General features: G+C 31.7%; 1 pseudogene; it reads left to right on the top strand.

Moving 5' to 3' along the window:
* Positions 1 to 7,011: 7,011 nt before the first annotated feature.
* Positions 7,012 to 8,713, top strand: LOC132048124 (cytosolic sulfotransferase 15-like; annotated as a pseudogene).
* Positions 8,714 to 12,987: the final 4,274 nt, after the last annotated feature.

The following is a 12,987-nucleotide window of genomic DNA, read 5'->3' on the forward strand; positions in this document are numbered from 1 at the left end:
ACGTTAAGGGCATGTGTGCACCCCCCTTTTAACGACAGATATATCCGTATAATTTCGCATAGTTGATGGACATATCTGGCCCTTTTCCGTAAGATTTATATCTGTGTGTACCAGATGAGTTGTCATGAAAACTTTTCAGGCTTGAGACGTAACAAGGCTTGACAAGAAACAAATACTGACAAAGCAAAGACGACAGGGGCAAGAAATCAGTAAACTCGTTCATTTCTAAGTTGCCATACTACTATGTTATTTAAAAACTTAAAAATGGATATAGAAAAAACAATTGTGGGTATTGGGTGAAAACTTTAAAAATTAAATGTTAAAATGTGTTAACTAGAATTTCTATAATACCATGTAGATTTCCCTTACCCCCTGTTTGGATGGTTGTTTCTCGTGGTTCATTAATGTATGATTTTTCTATAAAATCACGTTTGTATTTATTGTTTTTAAAATTATGTGGTATATAACCAGAAAATAATTTAATTTTATATACCATGAAAAAGTTCAATTTTTGTAACCACGAATTGGTGGTTTTTGCGTGGTTATGTATTTCATTTCTCTATTATATCCCCACCCCCCACTCCCACCCTACCACTCATCCCCACCCCACCCTTCACCTCCACGACCCCGCAACCACTCACCCTTACCCCATCACCCACTAACTCACCCTCATTCCACAACCACGCACCTCACACCACCCACCCCCTTCCACCACTCTCACCCACTACCCCTTACCACCTCCCAACCAAGGGCAAATTTGTGTGTAAATTTTGGGTCACGTGAACACATGGTTACTTGACTAATCTCGATATATTATGTGTATAATTAAAAATATATTTAATATTAACACACACACACACACACACATAATAGGCTGAGTGGAGCAGACCGGTCAAAGGTTATCTTTGTATTCTAAAGGTCACAAGTCAATCCCCACTTCAATCGCTTTTTTAATTTTTGCCATTATTTTCTAAAGCAATGGTGAATCCATCCTCATGAAATCCTGGATTCGCCTCTGCACCCAACCCCACTCCACCACCACTCACCCCCACCGTACCACCCACTACCCACAACCACCCATCTCACACCATGCACTCCACCACCTCCTTTTTAAAGTTTCTATTTTATTCTTTACCTGAGTTTTATTAATATATATAAACAAATTTCTAATTAACAATTTAGGATATTTAGTAAATTTACAAGTTATTATACAGTATCATAAAGTCAAAACAAACAATAAAAATGTTATTAACCACAATACACTCTATTCAAATATTGTGTTTATTAATACAGTACCATAATGTACATTAATGAACCACAGGAAACAACCAAGCAAGCAGAGCGTAGTAATTGATCCTAATAATAGTAAAATACATAAATCTTTCCCCGTGGTACACACCCTTATCCATGCCAACTGTCAGGTGGGTCACGTGTTGATATTCTGATGAATTTGTATTGGGGCAACCGAGGCCAAAAAGGGCAATCAATAATATAGTCGTTGTTGTTAGGGCTGGGCGTTCGGTCGATTCGGTTCGGTTCGGTTTCATAAATTCGGTTCGGTTATTCGATTTTCGGTTTGTAAAAAATTGGAATCGAAACCGAACTGAAATAACTTCGGTTCAATTCGGTTTTTGAAATTACGGTTCAGTTTATTCGGTCGGTTTCTTCGGTTTAGATATGGATGACATAGTTAAGCAACAAGCCTATACTTTATCATTCCAGAAAATCCTAATAGAGCTCGGTGTGAGACAGTAGAAAAGTGTATTATTGACTACATAATAATCACTTCATCAGCCAAAATACAAATTAATGCAGTAGCTGAACTTTTCCCCACATTTCACTTAAGTCCTCTATTACTAGTATGTTTTGTTTATCAGCCAACATCTTCTCTACAAACCAAGAGATATGATATAGGGAATGGAGATTATAAGTAGTTCCTACTTGTCAAACTTTGTTGTATCACATCTTTCTACCACTAACCAAGAAGAGTTTTTTATTCATAATTTGCAATGTTAATATTACTAAGATAACACCCATTGTCACAAGAAAGGATGCTAATGGGTGTTCTTAAATATACATTGTTGAGGAAATTTATTAAAAATCTACAAGGAATTGTAGAAATTAGGTACAATATATATATATATATATATATATATATATATATATATATATATATATATATATATATATATGTTTCAAGAAAAAAGTGGCATGTTAAAATTCAGTTTTTCGATGTAACAGAATTAAATTTTGCATAAACCGAAAACCGAACCGAATTATTGAAATCTTATAAATTTAAACAGAACCGGACCGAATAAACCAAAAAACCGAAACCGAAATTAAGTTTGGTTCGGTTCGGTTCGATCGGTTTTTTCGGTTTGAACCATATTATGCCCAGCCCTAGTTGTTGTTCGATATTTTCTTGAAAGCGACACATTTTATCCCGTGTTATAAGAGTGATTTGTGACCCATGTTGCTAATTTGTTCTTTTAAAGTTGTTAGATTGCATAGATTACTGAGTAGTAGGGATATAAAATAATTTAACCATTTTTTGAGCATATAGTGGGGAAAATTAATTTACAAGACGTGGCAGAGTTAACGATGGAGGTTTGGAGACAAGACCTTAAAATTCAAAGAGTTTTATGTTGAGCAGGACTAAACAGAATGTATGGAGTACAAGTTCAGTGACGCATCACATGAGGCGGATGTGGAAGTGAAGATTGATACACAAGTCATCCCCAAAAGAGAGAACTTCAAGTATCTTGAGTCAATAAGACAAGAAAATGGGGAGATCGACTATGATATCACACATCGTATTGGGGCGGGTGGATGAAATGGAGCTCGCATTTGGTGTCCCATGTGATAAGAATGTGCCACCAAAACTTAAAGGTAACTTTTATAAAGAAGTTGTTAGACCAACTATGTTGTATCAGATAGAGTGTTAGACATTCAAGAACTCACACGTCCAGAAGATGAAATAGCGAAAATGAGGATGCTTGGATCGATGTGTGACATACTAGGAGGGACAAGACTAGAAACGAGGATGTACGGGGCAAAGAAGGAGTCACCTCTGTAGTGGACAAGATACCGAAAGCAAGACTGGGATGGTTCAATCATGTCAAAAGGAGAAGCACAGATGCCTCAATGAGGAGGTGCACAGATGCCCTAGTGAGGAGGTACAAGAGGTTGGCAGTGATATGCCTAAGAAGATGTAGAGGTAGACCGAGGAAGACTTGGAGAGAGGTGATTAGAGAGGACATGACACACCTTCAACTCACTGGGGGCATAACGCTAAATAGGAGAGCATGGAGGTCGAGGATTAGAGTAAAAAGTTAGTAAGTAGTGGAGCGATTTTGTGAGCATGGTTTTAGTTTAGAGCACCGTATTTGTTCCCTCTTCTCCTTATTATCATCATCATCATCATTATTATTATTATTATTATTATTATCATCATCATCATCATAATCATCATCATCTTATTCTTCAATTTTAGTACTACTGTTGTTTATTTTATTTTGGTTATCCTTAATATTTTTTTCTTCGAAATTTTCATCTTAACTTCTTTACTTCTGAATTTTTTTTATTTGAAAAGCGCTTTTCTTAAGTCGATATCTATCGCAAATTTCTTCAATTTTAGTACTACTGTTGTTTATTTTATTTTGGTTATCCTTAATATTTTTGCTATTAATATTTTTTTTTCTTCGAAATTTTCATCTTAACTTCTTTACTTTTGTATTTTTTTTATTTGAAAAGCGCTTTTCTTAAGTCGATGTCTATCGCAAATAACCTCTCTACCTCCGCAAAGGTAGGAGTAAGGTTTGCTATCCACCCAGACTCCACTTATGGAATCACATTGAGTATGTTGTTATTGTTGTTATGAGAAAAATTAAGTATTCGATAATTATTCTCCTTTCCTGTCACACTTAAACGGATAATCAAACCGAATTGATTGATAGAGTATTAGCAGCAAAGCTATCTTAAATGAGAAAAGTTTTTTTTTTTTTTAAAAAAAAAAAATCATACTTATATGGCACTCCATTCTTGTTGAGATTGTAAAATCTTTTATACTATCATTTTACTAACAATACAATACTATCTTATATAACCTTCACAAGTTTGACAAGTTCAAGTGCGATGGCTAGATCCAAAGTTTGATATGACGTCTTCCACAGAAAATTACACATTCAATTATTATTTCAACTAGATGGCGTATGCCCGTGCGTATGGCACCACGGGCCCAGCACTTTGAATAATAGTGTATCTATGTATATGTAATTGTATTTGGGTAGTGATAATATATATTTTATATTGCTAATAAATATACATAAGTTTGCACTGTTTATATATATATATATATATACACTATATTCAAAACACAATTAATATAATATTGTAGTTTGTGCTATGTATTCAAAACTTTATTATATTAGTGTTTGCTACGAATACAAAGTTTGCAAAAATTTATTAATACTTTTTAAAAGAGAAGACTTGTTTAAAAGGAAACTATTTTCCTCTCTTGAGACAAAACAATAGTAATATTTAAGATCGGATATTTTGAATTTTAATTAGATTAATTTAAAGGTATAAAATATTCTATTGTTAATGTATGTAGATTGGACCTAAACAATACTTATTATTTTTTATCAAATTTTAATTTGGATAATTCTAATTCAAATTATTAAATTAACTTTACATGTTTGAAACGAAACAAAGTAGAAATTTGATTTTCTATTTAAACGAAGAATAATATTTTTTAATTTTTGGTGAATATTCTTGGTTTAGCTCATTTTACTTGTCATGTTGTCTTTTGCACCTTTTTTTAAAGGAAACGTCAATTAGAATTATAATTTGACTAATTTACCTTATTTATTATTTGATCTCCATTTAATATTATTTTTTCTTTACGACATTAATCTCTTTTCACATTTATTAGAGTAAGAATAAAAATGAAAAAGTAATTAAATTCTATCTTATTTTAAAATATAAATATTTTAAGTATATTTATTTTAGTAAACATAACAAATAAATGACATAGCAGAATAACAAATACAATAGTTGAATATCTAGATTAGATCTCAGGCTAATATAAGAAAAGAAAGAAAATTGTATGGTTTGGCTACTTAACCTTTTGAAGAAAAGCAATAATATGGGGTCCACATTTTTTGCTGTACAATAATTTCATTTGCTTCCACTAATGGGTTGATACGCATGTGGCAATGAATCCACCATTATTGACTTAATGGGATACTTTGGGAATTACATGAATATTGTTTGATTTTTTAATATGGGGTGCACCTTTTTTTTTTTTTTTTTACATGAGTTTGGAGGTGGTGGGATCCACTTTTTTTCCTTTTTATTTTTTATATTGCTTGATTTTTTTAGTATGGGGTCCACCTTTTTTTTTTTTTTTTTTTTTTTTTTTTTTTTACATGAGTTTGGGGTAGACGACGAAACCACCCCCAACTCATGTTTCTAATATAGTAAAAATATAAGGGGCAAAGGTGTAAATATATCCTCAACTTTGCGATTTAGAGTAATTATATTCCTGTTATAAAAGTGGTGTAAATATACCCATACCATTACAAAATGGTGCAACTATACCCTTTTTGCTGACTGATTTTTTTCTACAATCATTTAGTTTATTTTTTAATTAAAAAAATACCATGTGGCTTTAAAAAAAGTCTACCCTTTTTTTTAGTAGATATATTTTTCTAAAGTAATTTTCTTTTCTGGTGGGTCGGGTCTGATTCATTTAAAAAAAATAGGTAGTCTTACTTTTTTTTTAAAGCCATGAAAATATTTTTTTTAAACGAACCAGACCAGACCCATCCGAATTTTTTTTACCATGTGGAGTTAGAAAATATGTCTACTCAAATAAAAAAAAAATGAGTAGACTTTTTTTTTTAAAGCCACTTGACATTTTTTTAAATTAAAACTTAAGCTAAATGATTTTTTTTAAAAAAAATTGTTAGCGAAAAAGGTATATTTGCACTATTTGTGTAAGAGTAGGGGGTATATTTGCATCATTTTATAACGGCAGGGATATATTTATACCACTTTTATAACGAAAAGATATCTCGCTCTAAAAAAGTTGATTGAGAGATATTAACACCTTTACCTTTCAATAATTCCTCCTACTTGCTATTTATGGACAACAATTTTAAAATATATATCCCGCCAATGGGTGTCACATAAAAGTTGGATGGAAGGAATCTTGGACTCGTCTAGAAAGCAAAAAGTTTTAGAAGAAAAATCAAAACCTTACAATCGATAATCATTTTACGTTTGATACCTAAAGTACGATTTGAGAACCTAAAACTTCTTATATCCCTTTAATGAACTTCAAAAGAAATTACATTATCTCGTACACTTTCTTTTAATGAATGAAATTATATAGTTAACGACATCATAATATCAAATCAATTTCCTCCTAGTTTGGTTTATACATCAAAACACCCTCCCGATTTATGTTATTAGCTTTCTTTTTTAGTCTATCTTAAAGATTAGCTATATTTTTACATTTAAAAATAATTTAACTTTAAACTTTTTATTTTACTCTTAATGAGATGATTTATACCAACACAAATATATATGTCTTGTTTTAGATCACATGTTTTAAAAACTCTTTCTTTCTTAAAATTTATGCTCAGTCAAAATACATCACATAAATAAGGACGGAGGTGATAGCCGCTACCTTTATTTTTCTGTATCGGTAGCCAAACAGTAACACCCCCAAAATCACGAACCACTATTTTTTGTCCTTGCGTCTAAACCCTTTCCTTTTTGTATCTCCTAAGCTCTCGATATGGTGGTACACTTGTGATTATATGTTCTAAACCAAAATGTTTACCAAATATTGCATATGATAATTAGTTAAAGGCAAAAATAATGATAAAGATAAAGAAAAAACCGTGGAGCATAATCCTGCAAGGCCAATTTTGACTTTTGGAAGTGTAGACAAAAAAGAAAATATTGTAAATACTAAATTCCAAGGAAGTTGTTTATACGTTATCATGGCCGGTCAATCATTGGTTTTTGTCTGGAAACATTTAGAGGGTCATTGTCTTTTTATTGAATCCTATTGGTAGATGTTTTCAATTTTGGGAGAAAATTTGGGGAGGAATTAAATTGATTTTATACTTCTCACTTTAGCCAAGCCCTGATTGTTATTGAGGCATAGTAATAAATTACTGTCGTACTCTATTTTTTTTTTTTTTTCAATTGTTGTATTCTTATCACTTTGCTATTAAACTTACACTTGTATCCCTCCCTCTATTGTAAATTTTGGAAGTTCTTTCTCCAGTCAAAATTGCTATATTACTAGTAGTCCCTCCCTCTATAGTAAGTGAACTAGTTTAACTTTTGCTTTAATGGAAAAGTTAGAAAATATAGTAACCAGCTTTATTGCAACTACTTCTGTTGATGAACCACAGGATGAAGGATCTCAAAAATTACTTCAGAAATTAATTCAAACAAAGAATTGGGATGGTCGATTGCTACACATGTACAAAGGCTTTTGGTGTCCAACAAGATTGGTTCTACCTTTGGTTTCAATTGAAAGACAATTCCAATTCCAATCCAATTATGAGAATATTAATGACTTCATAATCTTAGCAACCTTGCCAAAATCAGGTACTACTTGGTTAAAAGCTCTCATTTTTAGCATCATTAACCATCATGATCATCAATTTTCAATCAACAAAAGCCAATTGCTTACTTCTAATCCTCATGAATTAATCCGTTTTGACTTTGATATCATGTACAAAGTCCATGAAAAAGACAGTTTCAAGGGATATTCCACTTTTCCAAAAATATTTGCTACTCACACACCTTATGATGCTCTTCCTTGTTCAATTCAACAATCCAACAGTAAGACCATATATTTGTGTAGAAACCCTCTAGACCAATTCATTTCTACGCGATTTTTCATTCTTGAAAATAAATTTGAGGGTGAAAATGAGCCTCTGCCAATTGAAGAAGCTTTAGAATTATTCAGCAGGGGAATTCACCCTTTTGGACCCTTTGGGAACACATGTTAGGCTATTGGTATGCAAGTTTAAAGGACCCTAAGAAAGTGTTCTTTTTGAAATATGAAGATCTCAAAGAGGATACATTATTGAATGTTAAGAGAATTGCTGAGTTTTTGGGATGTCCTTTTTCAAAAGAGGAAGAAGAAAAGGGAATGGTTGAAGAAATTATAAATATTTGTAGCTTTGAATATCTCAAGAACTTGGAAGTTAACAAGGACCCAAGTGGAGAATTCATGAATGTGAAATATAATTCCTTTTTCAGGAAAGGACAAGTGGGAGATTGGGCTAATCATCTTACTATTTCTTTGGCTAAAAGTTTTCATAAGTTCTTGAAAGAGAAGTTGGGTAATTCTGGCTTGACATTTGAGATTGATACTACAAATCAAATGTCCCATGATGATCAAGTGACACTATGAATAATTTAGCTATATGTGTCATTCTTATGTCGTTACCTTTTTTTTTACTTTGTAGAGTTAGTGGAAACAAAAGTAACGTTTTTTAAATTCTATTCAAGAAATGTTACTACTTATGTTCTGCTTACAGAGATGTACACGTAGTTGGTGATCATTGTTCTCAGTCCAATGTTTAACCATTAATGAGACTAGCTAGGAGACACAAGCAAGTTTGCACACAGGCTGTACAAATAAAAATGATGAATCAAGTGTTCGATCTCACTAGAATTAGGTAACACAAGCAATAAAAGCTTGTTGTATTTGTTTTTTCGGTTGCCTCTAGTGAAGCGATGAATTAGTCTACAATATCTATAAATAGATGAAGGAGTTGCATAACTAATTAAATTAGAAAAGGAGCAATAGTTAAAGTTAATGTCAATGATAAATGATGCTGGGAATTCGACTTCACCAAGTGCCCAATTCCCAGGTTTAACTTCACTTTGTTCTTTCCACTAAGGATAAATGGTAAGAATATCAACATAATAAACTCAAGATCAAACATGATATTAGGATACTCAAATAACGTAACATAATTGTGTGCTTATTTGAAACATGTCCTGGATTAATGGAGGGCTACGTCTTCTTCTCTATTCTATAATATGACAGCTACATTTGATGTGCAATAGACCATACTATGGTTATATAAGGGGCATAGAGGGGATAACTCCCGTTAATGAAATCATGATATGGGCCTTTTCCATTACATGTCTCATCAGCGGATCGTACACTCACTACCACATTAATTAAAAAACCCACCAATTAATTAATACATAAAATGCATGAATAGATAATTAATTATCACACTTATAATTGAGTATGAACTAACATTAAACTCAAAACATTTAAAATATAAAATAAAATATTTATAATATAAGCCCATATTTTTCTTACGCCATTTTTCCTTCAAAACTTGTTCTTTTGCTCTTCTACTGGCGAAAAAAGAAATAAAAAGGAAAACTATTCCAATTTCAACGATTAGAAGAGTTCCTTCTTTTATTTTACTTTTCTTCTAATAATAATGATTGTATCCCAAGTTAAAAATCTTGTAAAAAGACACCTTAGGTTGCGTGGTCAAAAGGCAATATCACAATAACTTTAATTCTTTCATTTCGTTAATCATTGGTTATTAAAGGAAAAACGACTTCTATATCTTTTATAATTGAGCCCATGTTTATGAACTAACATTAAACTCAAAACATTTAAAATATAAAATAAAATATTTATAATATAAGCTCTTATTTTTCTTACGGCATTTTTGCTTCAAACTTGTTCTTTTGTTCTTCTAGTCGCAAAAAGGAAATAAAAAGGAAAGCTATTCCAATTTCAACGATTGGATGAATTCCTTCTTTGATTTTACTTTTCTTCTAATTTTGATTGTATCCCAAGTTAAAAATCTTGTAAAAAGACACATTAGGTTGCGTGGTCAAAAGGCAATATTGCAATAAGTTTATTCTTTCATTTCGTTACTCATTAGTTATTAAAGGAAAGACGACTTTTATATCTTTTAATAAAAAAGTCGTCACTTTCATAATTAAATTTTGTAAACAAACGATAGAGAAACAAAGATAAAAAAATCAAATAAAATAATATGGTCGTTGGATGAGCTCAGTTGGACGACCATATCAAAATATGACGGAGTCTTTTTATGGTATTAAAAACCTAAAATACTTCGACTAATAAAACCAAAAGATAGCATATTAGCATAATAACATATTGAAACAATCCAATTTGTGGAAACATTGCTTTTGATCTTTCTTGGGTCACTGTTGCAATATCATGATGAAAGTTGCACCAAGTCATAGTTTAACCATAAACAAATAATAAATCTTTGGAAAACTTTATGGGGTGTATTATTTTTTTATTAATAATAATAATAAATAGTTTGGAGGAGTAGAGAGTGATCATGATTTGATAATTGAAAGATACATAAAGAAGTGAAAGTGATAAAAGACGAGCAGATAATGAAAAGATAGTGACAGCTGCTTGACAGGGAGTGAGAGAGAGAGAATTTAACTTCTAGAAATTGAAAATATTTTGTCAAAAAGGTTGGTCTACCTGCAACAATTGGGGATAGGCTTTGTAAAGGGGTATAATGGACGTAGCATATGATGGACTATGTGTGTGCTAGAGAGAAAAGAGAGGGGGTGAAAAAAGATAAAGTGCTTTTAACATTTCCACCAATTGATATAATCCTTCTGTTTTAATTTATATTTATGTGAACCTATTTTTTATTAATTTTTATCAAAAAAAATGATCTCTTTTTATATTTGAAAATAATTTATCTTTATGAAATAATTTATAACCACACAAAATATATGTGACTCGTTTTACACTACAAGTTTAAAAGTATTCTATACTTTCTTAAACTTCGTGCCCTGTCAAATGGGTTCACATAAATTGTAATGGAGGGAGTATTTTTTATTAGTTGTTGCCTATTCATTTTGGAGCATGTAGTTTATGGTGTCGAAATTATATCAACGTATATTTGATGCGGAAAATAAATTTATGTATAACCATATACTAAAATTATAGGAGGTAATTAGTAGATATGAACCCATTAAGAAATGTAACAGGTTTAATGTTAGAGCTTTAATTTTGGATACCCCTCCGTTTAGGATTAGGTTATTTCAAATTCACATCCAAAAATCTCATTATAAGCTTCTATCAAAGATGATGAAGGGCACTTACCCCCGCCACACTTTAATAGTAACAAACTGACATTAGATCATGTACTAAATTACTTTCCTGTATTTCCTTTTTTTTTTTAAACTTTCTTGGAGCATTAGCATTAGAGGAACTTAAGTCATTTATTCTTTTCAATCCAAAAATACAATTTCCAAGGCTTGTTTCAAATGAGCAATTTATATCTGATTCCACTCAAAAATCTCGTAAGACCAAAAGTAAATTCTCATTCTTGAAATGAAGAAGCAACAGGGTAATAGATTAATTTAAGTATTATAATGCTGTTATAATATGTTATCTTTTAGAACAAAAAAGAAGGTAACGCAAAATAAACTATTTAATTCGGGGTGTTAGTGAGCCACACTTTTGGACCCTCAAACAAAATGTGATGATCTTTTGCCTTTTTCATGAAAAGACCAAAAATATTGCAATGTTTTTTGAATGACCAAAAATATTGCAATGTTTTTTGAATGATGAATATCTTGTCACTAGACAGAAGCAAAAAAGAATCAGCCTACAATATACTTAAGAAATTTTTTTTTTTTCTTCATGATGGAATGGAAGGAAGAGTACAAAACTAGACCCCCACACCATTCCTCCCTTACTGATAAGTGGGAATTGAATTATTAGATGAGTGAGTGTGCAACTTTTAGGGAGCAAATAAGGATGGGACCCTAATTTCACCCCACAAAAAAAATTAATACAATGGTATCCAAGAAATCATATTCTCCTCATTATTTCTTTTTACTTGTTTTCTCCCTGCCATACAAATTTTAAACAAGTCTTGTGTGAATCATTCTTTCATATAGGAAGAACCTTCATACAATAAAATAAGAAAGTTACACGAGATCTTGGGACAGGAGATATGAATCTTTCCACACTTGGAAAATGGAATCTAAAATCTAAAAAAAAGCACATGCATAAAGAGAGAAGTTTAACCCGTGGTTAAAAAAGTAGAATTATGTAATTATTATCAAGAAGACTAAAATTTTAACTTTTGATAGTACATAATTTGCAACTATTTTGCGAGGGTTTCTATAGGTCTTCTCTCTTCTGCCTTTTTCTCCTAGAACTAAAAGGAAATGTGAAGGTAATTTTGGAATAATGATAAAGTTGTCTCTATATAATTTATAGGTTACTGATTTAAGCCGTAGAGTCAGCCGCTAGGGGCGAAGCTAGGTAGGCTCCAGGGGGCTCTGAACCCCTTCGGCGAAAATTTACATTGTATATACAAGATTAAAATTATTTTTTTATGTATATATAGTAGATGTTGAACCCCCTTGGCTTCTTTGTGTATTTACCTCTTAATATTTTTGAACCCCCTTAGGAGAAAATCTTGGCTCCGCCACAGCCGCTAACATTTGTGTTGGGGTAAATTGCTTACATTATACACCTTCTGTTTTAATTTGTTTGTTACTTCCCTTTTTAGTTTGTCAAAAAGAATGCCTTTTTTTCTTGACAATCTTTTAATTCCAATTTTTCACCTGTCATGTTTATGATACGCATTAAATGATATTTTGGTACGTACTATATATCTTTAGTTTAAAATCACAAAATTTAATACTCTTCTTTACTCTACTTCCCAAATCAAAACCAGACAACAAATTGAAATGGTGGGAATATCCAAAAAAGATGCGGCCCTTCTCCTAATATACGATATGCTTCGTGCACCGACCTGTTACTACCTGGAAAGAAGTGTGGGGTGCAGTGTAGCGTAGTGATTATTCAAATGATGAGGGGCACCAAAAAATGAAAAAGGGCAGAAAGAACAGGAATAGAGAGAATGACAGTGACAGCAAAAGGTAAAGAAGAAAATAGAAAAA

Source organism: Lycium ferocissimum, chromosome 2, assembly GCF_029784015.1.
Source record: "Lycium ferocissimum isolate CSIRO_LF1 chromosome 2, AGI_CSIRO_Lferr_CH_V1, whole genome shotgun sequence".
NCBI classification, from domain to species: domain Eukaryota; kingdom Viridiplantae; phylum Streptophyta; class Magnoliopsida; order Solanales; family Solanaceae; genus Lycium; species Lycium ferocissimum.